A 14,982-nucleotide genomic window follows, 5' to 3' on the forward strand; every position below is an offset into this window, starting at 1 on the left:
TGAATAAATAAATGTTATTGCGGGTGTAGTTTCTTTTTAAGCCGTTTCTACTATTTAATCGCCCTGCTATTAAGCATGCTGTTTGGTTGTACTGCAGCAAAAGGCCAAAGTGGTGGTTAATATCCCGTTAGCAATAACAAAGCATCTGCTATGTTAACAGCCAACATGGAAGATCTGAAGAGCGCTCGGGTGCTGACAAAGAATATTGATACAGAACAAGCAACTTGTGTTTTTCTCTTTCTCTGGGCTCAAACCTTCAGGATGTGTGTGACGCTAAATTCGAACCTGTTAAGGTGATAGATACTCAAATAAATCACAACCTCTGCAAGGTGATCTGTCCTTGAGCTGACTGCAGGTACTTTCTGTAGACAACAAAACATTGATGTTAGCATGTATAGAGACTTCTCCTTCCTTGGAGAAAATTAAAACAAAAATACTTTCAAGCCCCAGTACAACTCTAAATGACTACAGCTCTCGTCTGACAGCTCGTCTTAAAACAGATGAAGGTGTAGAAAATCGGAGTCGGGAACAATAACAGTCGGGGGCAAACTTTTTATATCCACATAAAGACAGGCTCTGTAATGCCACAACTAAAGTAGCAGACCCTAGCAGCTTACTATCACTCCATCTCTGGTTGCATACGCACAAGCTGTACGCTATTCAGCGCTGCCCACAGGACTCCGCTGCCTTGTTGGCCAGTGGTGCTGCACTCGTGACAGGCCAGACGGCACGAACCCAGCTGTAAAAAAAAAAAAAAGAGAGGCTGTAGCGATCTCTATACAAATACCTCAGTCAGCACTTTGGTACTCTAAAAACAGATGATGTCTGAGCAAATGAGTGTAATTTACAGTAAAGCAGGCCAGGGTTTACGTTGGGACAGTCTACAACTCCAACTGTGCTAATGTGTCCTCTATTCTACTTACTAGTCTTTTAAAGGATATGCCTTTTATTGTGAATATTTACACTATGGTCTCCATAGAACTATTATTTCCATGTTGCCATATACAAACTGAATATTTACTTGGTGTATTGTTTGTAGTTTTTCAATAGATTGGAGTTACATTTAGCAGCTGAGTGTCTCCTGAACATTCAAACATGACTGACCATGAAAATAATTTAGCTCACGTAAGATTTGACACCCCCCCCTCCTTTTGACTGCAGGGATTTGGGCAAATAAAGATAAACCGAGTTAACCCCCTCGGCTTTATCCTGCCTGTGTTAATGACCCGGTGAGAGATCGCACACTGTCTAAAACAGGGGGATCTGCTTGCGGCAACACTGACGCCCTCCAGGTCCCCAACACTAATCCCAGGATCAATGATCTCGATGTCAATACGACCTCACTTCCTGACACTTATGGACCTGTGATACTTGATCCACATTATAAATTAGTGTGTTCATGCAGATGCTTTGGTGTTACTGAGAAAAAAAAACTGTGTCAGTAATTTCCAAATCCCAATAAACTGAAAGTACAACATAAAAGGAAATTGACAATGGAGAAAAAAATATTTTCTTGGTCAGAAGATGGAAGAAAAACAAGCAAATCCAAAACCTGATTTGAGCCCGTATCCTTCCGCCATTTGACCGAGAGAACAAAGACATCGTATCCCCTGCCATCCCAAATTTGATCCTATGATGGAGGATTTAAAGTGCAAGTGACAAGATAGGAAAAACACTCAATAATTCAGCAATCAGTATAGTATTTTGTGGCCCGGCTTTGATTCACCAAAGCAGAGTCAGTGCTTCTAAGCAAGAAGATAAAAGACATATTTTTGCATTTATATGTGAGGGGAGGATATCAATAATTCAAATATGAATCATCATTCATAGCTGGAGGGACCTTACAGTCAATCTTTCTAAGTAGCATGAGCCCTGTGTTGCACATTATGTACAAGAGGTGCTTTTGTAGTTGTATTACAAATTATGTTATGTGGCAATTTCAAAATGATAAAAAGTGACACATACAATTTGCCTGTCACAGGATGAATGCACTATATTATGATACTATGATGATTAATGACAGACATGCTTAATATTGTCACAATAGGAATTAAGATTATTTCCAATATCAATCTGCTGTTCATTTTCTTGATTAATCCATTACTATGTCACAATTTACTTTTTAATATTATTAATTTTGTCTAACAGAAACAAAACACAAATGATTGGTGTTAAATTGCAGAAGGGCAAAAAAGGATAACTATTTACATCTGGGAAGCTGGAATCAGGTTTACCTAAATTTCTGAAATGGTGAATACATTATTGAAATCATTGCAGATTACATTTCACCCTACTGTTTCAGCTCTACTTAACAAATGAAGTGACCAATAAAATTACCCTCAAGTTGACTAAACAGCTCTGATGTTCTCAAGAAAACACCACAGAAAACACCACAGAAAACACCACAGATTATGAGCCCACTGCTGTTTACTGCAACAGTACTACTGATTGTATTGTGGTTCCATATTTCAGCCTGCTTCTTGGTCTTTCTCCCTAATATTATTTTAATCATTTAAAAAGTATTTCTTACACTATTTATACACAAGAGACACCGAAAAAGATGAGAATGGAGGTAAAGAGAAAGATGACTTGCAAACTGGTCGCTGCTGCAATATTTATGAAGTGAATAGTGGTCCACAATGTGACCGCCCTCCAGTGCAAAAGAAGAGATGTATGTCCTATTCTTTTTGATCTATTGATTGTATGTGAGGCGCAAAATACATCAGTCATGTCTTCCCTCAACTAATGTGTCTTTTGAGGGCGGATAAAGATTGATGTAGGGATCTTCACATCAAGACAGGGCCATATTTAACACCATGAAAATACAACGTATTATAAAATAAATCAGGTGATATATCAGGATATGTGTACAAATAAACAATTAAACTGGTTGAAACTTTTATGAATCAATTCATGTGTTCAAGAAAGTCACACACACACACACACACACACACACACACACACACACACACACACACACACACACACAGTATGGGACAATACAAAAAGAAAATGGCGGTATTAAATGTATGCTAACCTAAAAACTGACAGTTAACGTGACCCAACAGTTACAGGACACACCCTCGTCACCTGATAGCTCGTGTTACCTGGTTATGTAAGTGTGTACATAGAGGAAACCACCATGGGAAATGTATGCGATACCCATTTTAGCAAAGAAGCTGCTCTTCCACCTGTTAATGGACCTTTTGTGGGGTGAATAACTCCGAGCTAATATAACACATATCTGTAACGGATGACTGGCTCAAATGAATATATAACAAAGCAAAAGAGTTTCCTAAGCTTGTGCAGTCATCAAAACCTATGAGGCTCTTCCTTCTTTCTTTTTGCCCTTTATGGGTAAATATTGCTAGTAACATGAAGTACATAGATATGGGCTGCATCTATTTGAAAATATGAAGTGGGTTTATGAGAAAGACCAAAACAACACAGTCATCCAGGAGTCATCTTCACCAAAAGTTGCATAAAAACAACAGCAAAAAAGAGATATTTGGTGCTTGCAGCCAGCGGGTAAAAAAAAAACCAAGTGCTGGCTTGTGTTTAGCTGGGTAAAGGTTAAATGGGCTTTGTGAGTCATGGATCAGAGCGGAGAGTGGAGGAGAGATGGAGTGGGCTGAGGGTCAATACCAGCAGTGTGCATACGGTGGGAAAAAGCTGGGAGGACACAGGGGAAAAGAAAGCTGGGCAACTAGGCGTAATGCAGAGCTGTGTGCATCCCTCCCAGGCATGGAAGTAATTACAATTTAAAGAATGTGGACGGGTTCAAATGTCATATTTTATCACATCACTTTTACGGCAACAAAAAGCTTGTGTTCATGGCATTTCCATAGTAAAACATGTAATCATATTGGTATCAGCTGGAGGGGGGGGGGGAAATTGCATAACAATCTATATAACTAAGCTATCAAATGAAGGCAATAATGCCAAAAACATTACAAATAAAATGCCACGCTGTCACACTCTGGGTTATTTGCCATGTATTTCCACAAGACAGGGAAAAAGACATCAGACAGCTGCCTCAACAAAACTATAGCTACTGGTTCAGAGCAATGTCATTACAGTATCTGGGTGAAAGTGCAAGAAGAAACAGTTTGCTTATTAAGAAAAATGTTAAGCACAATATCTTCAGTAGGAGAGACAGCTGCAAAATGAATTATTATTTGTAAGTAACATCATTTTCCTGCTTCCAAGTCATAAATGGTTTCTGAGGTGCAATTAAAAAGTTCAGAGACTGTTCCTGTTGCATAGGAACGGAGTGCAGCACAGTAATGTGCATGAAGCAGGGGAAGTAATCATTTTCGTGAACAACTATTTCAAATTAATTCCCTTGATATAAACATTGGCATGATAAACATCTGTGTTACATATGTTTTCGTGACCACGGGTAAGTGTGCATTGGCGATTTCATAATGGACCTGAAACTTGAGCTGAGAGCACACATCGAAGTTTGTGTCCAATTCAAGTAATTGGCAACAGAGAGTCTTTAATGCTTCAGAAAGCCTCATGCAATGAAGCAATGAACCAGGCGACATGTTTTGACTTTCATTGACGTCTTAAGACGGAAGAACGTCACTGTCCGAGACCGAAGAGAGGGAATGAGGTCAGGAGCGCAAACAAGAGCGCCGTGAATACTTCCCCAAGGGTCAGACTGTCAACACCGGGTTCGACTGCGACGTTCTGAGGCGTTTGATGGAAAACATTCGGTGCAAACGACACCCCCACTCACAGTGTATTGAAAATGGGCAAATTTCTCACTCACAACAGCAAAATTGTTGCTCCCTACCTCCTACTAATTGGATTTGACTCGGTGACTTTTTTCTATTCCGCAAAATGAATCTAAAGCTGAAAGTTCACCATTTAGACACAGAGGAGGAGATAGAGCAGAAATCGCAGATGGTGTGTGATACGTTTACACATCGGGACTCACAGTGAGCGTTCCACACGTTGCAGGAGGACGAGGGGCGGCGCATCACTGCACAAGGAGATTGCTGTGAGGGGGGATAGTGGCCAGATTTAAATCCAGTATGGTTTTTGGTTGACATGGGTGCCGTGTCTGAACTTTTTGATCCCATCTACATCCAAATAATAGTTAAGATGAACATACTGTGTATCCCAATTGTGCAGTGGCATCCAAAAGCTGTCATTTTCAGGAGACTTGTTTTAAGCTGATCATCTCAAATATGAAAGATTCTACAATATTTTGTGTCAGAGAAACATTGGTCAAACAAAATGGTTGATATCAAAATGTTTTTACAGTTAGGTGGGTGGAAGCTTCAGTCCTTGTCTGACTGTCAAGATGTTGACAAATGTGCCTGACAGTCTATAAACCTACATCTCCGTGTATACTGTGCATTTCCTTTGTGCAGGTAATGTCTGATTTCAGTCTTGCTGTGAGTATGATTGCTGTATATCTTAGCAATCTGAGCAGGGACGTCTGAGTTATCTCGTTCCCACAGAACATCTTTCAAGAAAAGCAAAGAGCGCAGGAGACATAGTCGCTAATTTAGCAGAAAATGGGCCGATCACATTCTGTCCCTTCTTTTGATCAGAACCAGCCACAGAGATCCACAAAAAAAAAATGATTCATGCTCAACTGATGTGCAACAGCATAACTGAAAAAAAAATCAACTCGGGTAGAATCAACCAAAACGTAATATTTACTGTAATATTACAAACCTACAGAGGAGTCCTCTTACACCTTCTGTTAAAGTGGAAGTGTCTCATCGCATGTCAAACTGCAATAACCTGGAGTGCTACAAAAGCAGCAGCAGCAGCATTATGTCAGGGAGCAAAAGGCCTAGGTGAGTAACCCAGCCTCACTCTGATGGGAGTATACAGAGTATCCGGCAGCCCAAAAACCAGCCAGCTCAGCAGTTTGAAGGGTGAAAGAGACAGAGAAGACAGTGCAGCTAATGTGGCAGGGTGCAGCCTTCCTACTGATGTGAAATGCCATTGGCTTATACGGGCAGACATGCAGAAGCATCGAATGATGCTGAGTAAGGATAAAAAGGAAATTACTTATCCTATAGTAAGTCATACACATGAGTCTACATCAGGTCAGGTGACATAGAAAAAGTACTTTTAAAATGGGTTGATGTAGTGTTTATACCTGAAGGGCAAATTATTATCAAACACACTTGTATTTCCAGTGTGGAGAGATTTTGTTACGATATGTAAAATGCTTCTACATCCGCTCCTATGGTGACAATGCAAGAGCTGAGCCGTTTCCAACTTTGCGGGAGTTTCCATTCACGCTGCATAGTTTGGCCATGTGAGCATGTAGCTCATTCAGTTCAAATCAAATTTAAAGTTTCAAGTATTCAAAGATGACAAAGATGGCAGATGTCTCTGTTTTTTTTTTTTTCTCTTTAAGGCCTCCAGATATTACAGCCTGCCCGTCTTTAATTGGTTTATCAGTTAACAGGAGCATCTTATGCTGATAGATGGGTTTTTCCACACTGAGAACGGCATCTGTTCTCAGTCCTCCTCATCTGCTCGCTGCCCCGTTTATCTTCTTCTACAAAGACATTCTTTCAGTACGCGGAGGACTCTCACTGAAGGCGGGCTGGCCTCAGAACGGCCTGCACTGGGGTCAGACGAGTAGGATCGAGGACACATGCAGGCTCCATTGAACTGGAGCCGCTTTTCCAATCTCGTGCACGTATTGATGATTAGCAGATGATCAACGCGAAGTGTCCCCTGAACAACTGGGCGCCAGACTGAGGTTCTGTAGAGAAATAAAACGCACCCTAAGGTGTAGGAAATGACACCCATCTTGGTCCTGTGTAGGTATGGTATGAACACCATCTGCCTCGGGCCAGTGAAACAGCTTAAAAAGCAATACATAATTACACACTCTACAAATGATGTGTGAAGTCCTTAAGATACATTTCCCATCAAAGCATGCTCTTCTCAGGGCTAAGGGAAAAAAAATTCGACCTCAAAATTCAGCTTTCGTCTATAAAGTGCAGATGCGGTTCTCCACAACAGCATACAAAGTGGGGAAAAAAAAAAAAAAAAAAAAAAAAAAACTGTCATAGCTGACGGATTCAATTATACCCTGTAAAAACATCTTTAATAATCACCGTTAAGGCTGGGTTGGTTCACACCCGTCATGTGATGCCGGTGCATTGATCCAATTGGTTGTTTGGTGTGATAAGAGCAGCTCTTTAATGGCTTCTTTGACCTAAATCCTCACTAATCATTTTAGAGCTGTGACAAAGATTCTGGTGGATGGGGGTAATATTATTCTTAAGCCTCCTGTACAATGAAATAAGCTCACACCACTGGGATTTGAAAACTCCTCCTTTGTTTCTTCAACACTGGTTTAAAAAGTAAGAGCATGCACAGTGTATCACCATATGGCCTCGATAGTTTTAAAACTATTCTGATTTTTATTTTTTTTTCCCCTCTCTCTTTTAAAGAGCTAAAATCTTATTTCTTTCATAAAAATAATTCAAATGTTAAGGTTGATTTTGATTCTTAATAAAGCTTTATTAACTGTGAAAAGTGTGTAATAAAAAGGAAATGGTGGCCCGTGAAGTCCTCCCTTCAAAAATAAAAAAACATGAATAAAAAGACCTCAATTTGAGGGGGTGGTCTTTTTCTTATGCTGTTCAGTGGTTTTAACGTAGCTCAAATGTAACTGCAGTGAAAAGAAATAATCTTTGCCTACATATGGATCAGTGTATAAAATTAAACCAGCCGTTCAGACAGAAATGCTGACACGTTTTTACACTCAGCAAGTGATAGCTACTACCAGTCTGGCAACTCCTCTGCTCTCACCCACTCTCCCATCTGTTGCCCACCTGATCCACACACACAACTCGTCATCTGCGGCCGATAAGCAGACCCGCACCGACTGATGGCACTCTATTTAAAAAAAAAAAAAAAAAGCCTGATAAGAGCCCTAAAGACGTGTATGAGCTAAGAAAAGTGCAATTATTTACCTTTTCCACAATTTTTCCGTGTCATTGAGTCCACGGTTAAAGAGTCAGTGCATGTGTACGAGTGTGCCAGTAGTTCAGGAGCAGCGTGCCGTGTCTCCTTTTATTAATCACCGGTCTCTTGCTCTACTTCCGATGTGTCCTGACACAGCTGGCGATCGCAGCAGCGCGTCGTTCTTCTCCTCTCCATCCTTCCTCACTTTGCACTGCAGCTCTGGTTTCCTTCTGCTCAGTAATTCCACTTGTCTTCTCCACACTTCATTCTCCAATATCATGCCTTCCTATTTGGCCTCTGCTTTCCCATTTTTCCCGCATCTCCATTTTTCCTTTCCTTTCCTTTCCTTTCCCACCAAAGCGTGGAATACACTCGTCAGTCCACTGTTTTTCCACACCTGGTCATGATAAGTAAGATGCTTTCCACTGAGGCGCCACAAACCACAAGGTCAGGGTTAGGGAAAGTTCCTCATTTGGCTGGCAATAAGTCATTTTACCCAAGTAACTACATGGATGTCACATAAGTTACTGAACATACATTAAGAATGTTACGTTCTGTAAACAACTTACATTAATTAAAGGAATCAACATTAACTGTTCACATAACCGCCATGAGATGACCTCACTCTTCGACCATGGTCATGCATGCGTGGACTTTTCACACCAATCCAAGGCAAAACGTGACACTGACACGGTGTACAGTAGTGGACGGACACCGGATGCAGCTGTCCCTTTCCATCTCCTTCCCTCCCTCAAGTCAATTGTAGACAAAACAGCTACATTCATGACTATAAACTATAAACTGTAAATACCCTTATATTTAGACACTGCGTGTGACATGTTGTGTGGGACTGTATGTTGCTTTTATTGTCAATTAATGTCGTGATCAAATTTTTTCAATCATCATTTGCGATCACAATTTCCAGGTCGATGGGGACATTAACAAATTGGTTGTTCCATCAGATTAGAGAATGCTTGGGGATTTGCCTGAAAAAAAACATGAATCAATAATCAAAATATTTGCACATGAATTTGCTGCCTAAGCTCCAGTTTGTTGTTTAACAAATCACATTGGCAGAGAAAAACTCCCTTGAATTTACAGTTTCGGATTATTCAATGTAAACTGGAGTGCAGCGAAGTGTCTCCGATGTAGAAAAGTATCTGGATGATAAGATACCTGACGTTAAACAGCCTTGCTGAAATCACGTCTGTCCGACACAACGCGGCTGATTTACTGTACTCGTGGCTCCTCGTCGTGAAAAACGAGGTCTCTCCTCTCTTCCATGAAAAACATCATCTTCTCAAAAAGGAAAAAAAAAAAAAAAAAAGCACACAACAACAAAAAAAAACATCCGTCTCGTACGGAAGCAGGAAGAACAACAGCATCTGCTCTCTGAGAAATCTACCAGCCGAAGCAGCATCTCGCACTCGAGCCACGGCTTCACCTCACTCCCATTTTCCAATTCATCAATCTCCAGCCTCTCGTGCTAATTTAATATGTCCCTATTCCTTAATGAAAACTGCCACCCAAACATGTTCAGCTGCGAGCCGAGGGGCATGGCGAGGGTGGGGGCTGGTGTTTGTGCCTCCTCCCGCCCGCAAACACCGCCCCATCATCGCTGCAGGGAGCCGTTAACCCAAAGTGTACGGCGGGATCCACGGTGCTAATTGTGTGCATTTGGCTGCAGCCTCCTGAGCGGTCTCGGCAATATCTGGGAGGAGTTTATTCATTTAGACCGAGACGGGAACCCGGGATTGCTGCCCTGATGACTTTATTAACATGTGCACCTGCAATCTTCCCTGCTTACGTGGGGACTGAACCATCGATCTCTGGGGATAAATGACACAAAAATAAGCAATGTTTCCTCGCTGTGCCTGAAGGTGTGCAGGGTTTGAGAATCCAAACCACAATTTCGGTCGAGAATACAATGTTTCAACAAACAAATAATGTCTTGCCTCATAATATCACGGACGTTAAGGCCAACGAGCCGAAACCTGAAACCCACCTACGGGTTTCAGCGTATATGTTGGCTAATATTAAATAATATTAAAACCTGTCCTAACAGAAAATAATGCAGAAAAACATACTTGGGGTAATTTTAAAATTCTTCTATTTGGGTTTTTGTTTTGTTTTGTTTTCATGGTGGTGGAACTTTCAAGTGAAGGTTACCGTTTCAATGAGTTTTAATGTTAAACTGTAAAATATCTTCCATCCATTACATATCTTTGTCATAAGTCTATGATTACCAGGTTTTATTACATTAATATCAGAATTGTTTTATTTCCTAAGATCAGTGTTGACCTAAAAATCTCATATCGTCCGTCTCTGGCAGCGGCAGTTTTCTAAAATAATTGTGTATGTGCATCTTTAACTCTAAAATCTTTCATTGCTTTGCCGTTTTAACAACTGATTAACTGTCTTAAGTTATTTAACCAAGACAAAAAGCCAAGTGTTTGCAGGTTCATTGTTCCCAAGTGTAAAAAATTCATAGCTCTTCTGTGTTAAATAATATTTAATGCAGCGGGCATTAGGAGACAGTAACTCTACTTTCTGAGATTTTACAGAACAAACCATTACTAGGTGATTAATGAATAAAATAAAGAGGACTCATTTATTGATAATGTAAATACAAAAAATGTGCAACACTATTGCAAACAAACAAAAAAGGCATCATACAATTATTTAGTTGCCAATTTAGATGTTTGGGGTAACGTACCTCAAATCTCATACTGCTTTTGAAAGTAAAAATGTTGTAAATATAAGATTTACAAGTAAAAACAAGCTGAAGTAGGCATAACAGACATCTCTTATTCAATCTATGAAACAACAAGTTGTAGAGGATGACAGCGATTACACTGTCACACGTTTTTTGTTTAGTTTTTTTTATGAAATATAAAAGATCTGACCTCACCCCCAGATCCCCATACAGCCTGAAAGCAATGTGAATGAGTGCCTCGAGATTGTGACGCCACTTAAGGCGTCAGCTGGGCAGAATGAGAATGCACCTAAACCGACCGTGAGCTCCGTCACCTGACTTCTCGGCTAATGGGCCGTGGATGAATGGGAGAGCGACGGTGACACCGCATTTGCCGTGAGTAATGGCTCAGTGTTGCCTCTGCACTGACAAGTCTGGGGAGTTGTCACTGGAGACTGAAGTCACGTCGTCTCGCGTCTCACGGGGTGGTGGCGGGGAGGGGGGGGGGCACGGGCCGACAGTGGTCACGACGCCCGCAACGCCAGCACACAACACCTGTCATGCCACAGGGCTACAATCTGATTTCTGATTTCTTTTCAAATATGAAATGCAGGAGAAAATTACTCTACTAAATTATAGCCAAATCAAAAATAAATGAGTACTTGGTCAAATGAACACTTTAAACAAGCCAGACAGACATATTATGTTTGAATATAATACTTTTTTAACAGCAGAAATTTGGACTTGTCACTGTAAGAAAAACACAGGCGTTACTATAATAACAGTCCTCTTGTTCTATTTAAGTGTCTTAATGGACTTCAGCCATTATTTCATTGAAATTTTTATACCCTACGCTTTTCCTTGAGACTTGTCAAAAAAAATTTCATCAAAAGGCCTTTTTTGTGTGTGTGTGTGGAGTTTTACTGTTACAAAGCAAATAATTAAAAAAAAAAAAAAAAGTGCTCTGTAAATTTTGCCTTTCCAGTAAGAGAGAAGACTCTGATAGACGCCTGAGCTACAACCACGTAAAATCTATTTTCTTTTTTTTTTTTCTTCTGACAGAAGATCCATTAACTGCAGAGAGCTTCTATCTATTTGGGTTACCTTTTTCTATTTTAAAAGAAATGAAAGCGTGCGAGACAGCTCGAGTCAGACGTGCTTTCTTTGAAGTTTCAGCGCTCCTTACGGTCCCCCTCCCCCTGAATAAAGGAATACAAACTTGAAATGCTGACTGCAACTTTCAAAATGTAGGTTAGCGGGCTGATATTTGCATTGCCATTGACTGCAACAAGAAGCCTGCAGAGTTTGTTCGACGTAGAAGTGAAAGCGAAGCGGCTCAGGGGTCGCAGCCGGACTGGATGAGGATGACCGGGGGGGGTCGGACAAGAGCGCGCCGTCATATTGTGTCACACAAGAGTGTTACAACAACAACAACAACAGATGCTGACTGCAAATATCAACACGGCATGAAACGACTTATCGATTTCTCTCTCGGTGAGCAACGCAAGCCAACCCTGCAGACTTACACGTGTCCGCTGCTCCAACTCACGAATACAGACCTTTAAAAACACGATGTCGCAACAATCAATATGACAGCACACCTACAGCTGAATAGTATAAAAAAAAAAATCCTGTCACAGCTCACACTTGACCTGCAACCGAGACCGTCACTATAACCCGGTGGTTGCGTTCACAATTTACAAATGTTTGAAAACGTCCACGTCACTCACGTATAAGAAGCTAAAAGCAGAAGCCGTTTGGCCATTTTTGCTTGATAAGTGACTGAAATTGCCTGTTGACGATTTACCGTCGTCTGACTTATTGACTCCATCGGTTAAATGAATCGTTACGGCTCTCATCTTTAACGGCAAATGCTAATAATTGGGCTGACGGTTCCCATAAAAAAAAAAAAAAACGGGGTTTTCCCGTGACAAACGATGAATTCAACTCACAAAGTCAATTTTAGTGACCGAATCTGAAAAAGCTTGTCTTTCCCATCGTGTCTTTAAACTCAGACACGTCTCTTTGTGGAAAAAAAAAAAAAAAAACAGCCGATTAGAATTAGATGACATTTCATTTAGAGGAGGGGAAAGTCATATAAATATCACAAATAATTGTCCTGTGAAAGCCTGTAATTTTTTTTTTTTTTATGCGCGTTAGAATCAATGATCGGTGCAGAGCAGCAGCCTCGCGAAACACTGTCTCTTTTCTCCACATGAAAACGAGGCCCTGAAAGCGGTGCTCCCCTTCCTTCAAATCCAAACACTTGAAATGACACCCGGAGGAGCCGAGCTGTTACAGCTGGCAGCATCACCGAGCAGACGTCAAATGATCCGCCGGGCGCTGCGGGCCCTGTCTGCGCCGGCCGGCGGAAACAAACCCTTGATGCACCGCCGCACAAATCCATTCAATACGACGAGACGTTGCTCTCCCGCCCTCCGGTTGCTTTGAAGGTTGCTCCTCGAGATGCAGTGCGGAGAGTGCACAAGACTGCAATGGTCCGTCTTTGATGCTCAGCAGAATCCACATTATAAAAAAATAAATTAATAAATTAAAAAAAAACGACAGTCTGGCTTCAGGCGCCTCCATATTGCTATATTATCTGTACCTGTTCATCCTAGAAAAGCATCATCACTGGGACGCTGTGGCAAATAGAAAAGGCTCCGATCTGACACGTTCGCCGCACCATTATTCTCAAGAGACAGATGATGATGATACTGCCGGGAGAATATTTAATCCTCATCTTTAGAAAAAAAAAAAACATGAATGTTTAAACTCACCGTTTGCTGCAACCCGGCTGCTGCTGCTGCTGCCTCCTCCGTCTCTGAGTGTGTGTGTGTGTTGATGCTGCTGAAAACGATGAGGTGTGTGTGTGTGCGCGTGTGCGCGTGTGTGCGCGTGTATATGTGTGTGTGTTTGAGGTACCGTGCCCGGCTGGTGTGTCCGTCCCCCCTCAGCCGCTGCAACAGCAAGCTGTGGTCCACACGGCTCCTCTCTGCTCTCCTCTCCTCCTCACCAGCTCCCCCCCCCCCCTGCCGCTGTCAAAAACCAGCAGCGACGCAAAGATCGTCTATTCTTCACAGAAGACGACGCACTCACCGGCGAAAGAAAAGCGCTTGACATTGTGTCGTCCCCTTTTTCTTTTTTTTTAAAAGCTCCTTTTCGGCTGAAACAGACTCAGCAAAAATTAGATTTAAGTCAACATTTGCTGTCGGCGTTTTCAGCTGCATCCAGTTTCTCTTACATCGTGACCATGTCCTATATTTCTATGCGCATGCAAACATATAGCCTGATATAAAAAAAAAAAAAAAGAAAAAAAAAAGTTTAACTTTCTTTTTTTTCTTAAGTAGCTCAATATTGATTAATATTAGTCTAAGTGTCTGTACACTAACTTCATAGAGAGTTATCTGATGTAACAGTTGCTGAGAAAGGATGGACTGGCCCGTTGTCTAAAAGTAGTTTCAATCTTTGCGACATTGAGAATACGCCAATTACTAATTGTAAATAGAAAATATATCAGAGTGAGACGTCTTTAATTTACAACGATCTTTCAGTCGCTCTCAATCTGATGCAGAAGGAGGAAAAAAAATGGCAGCCGCAGCGACCCCTTTTTAATGAGCGGCAGCAGAAGGACCTGCAGAGAGATGCGTGAAATAAACAATAACCCTGCAGAGACGTCTACTGTTATCATTTATGGATCTTAATACAGGCTCTCCGAGTAGCAGGCCTATATTTCTAAAAAAAAAAATAACAATAATAATAATAAGTCTACGTCTGTGGTAACCATCAACAAGTTTTGTTTGTTGTTTGAATCTATTTTTCTTGTGTATTTATTTTCAAAATTAATCATTTTCCTCCTAAATTTACCGAGATTGTTTTATGTTAATCGTTGTTAAAGTTGTAATTTCTAGATGCGTTTTACATCGTTTTATAAAACGCTGTAATGTAGCAGTTTAATCACCGGAACTAATAAATTGTCAGACAGGAAACATGGACTGCGTCGGATACAAAACAAAAACTTGCCTGTCAAAATGTGCTGCTGCTTCTTGGATGTTTCCCAACGTCGGCTGTGACGCACACAGGTGTTTTCTCTGTCACCGTCACCGGACAGGTGGCGTATGTATGCGGACACAAAACGAGGCAAGTGCCGGTGTCAAAACACCGGACTGCGCATCACGTTATAATTACCGGCCCCGCCAATCCATCTCATTTGGAGACGCCAGACCCTTATCTCACATGTCAGCCGTGCGCGAACACCTCTCAACTCCCAGTCACGGACAGACCGAGCACGTCTCACACACATTAAGACTCGTCATTAACACGGCCGG

The 14,982-nt window shown here is 41.3% G+C and overlaps 1 protein-coding gene across 14 annotated transcripts in view; it reads right to left on the reverse strand.

The window, feature by feature from the left end:
• nrcama (neuronal cell adhesion molecule a) overlaps positions 1-13,665 on the reverse strand; it is a 56,787-nt gene extending 43,122 nt beyond the window's left edge. For 7 of the 14 annotated variants that reach the window (XM_069156826.1, XM_069156819.1, XM_069156824.1 and 4 more), the window contains exons 1-2: positions 13,435-13,665; positions 618-739 (exon numbers count right to left, since the gene is read on the reverse strand). The gene's annotated coding sequence lies outside the window, so the exon portion shown is untranslated. The remainder of the gene's footprint in view (positions 1-617; positions 740-13,434) is intronic. The other 7 variants (XM_069156825.1, XM_069156821.1, XM_069156820.1 and 4 more) reach the window with 4 other exon arrangements.
• Positions 13,666-14,982: the final 1,317 nt, after the last annotated feature.

The sequence above is a fragment of the Embiotoca jacksoni genome, unplaced genomic scaffold (assembly GCF_022577435.1).
Source record: "Embiotoca jacksoni isolate LCO1_2020_lvr unplaced genomic scaffold, fEmbJac1.0.p SCAF_21, whole genome shotgun sequence".
Taxonomy (NCBI): domain Eukaryota; kingdom Metazoa; phylum Chordata; class Actinopteri; family Embiotocidae; genus Embiotoca; species Embiotoca jacksoni.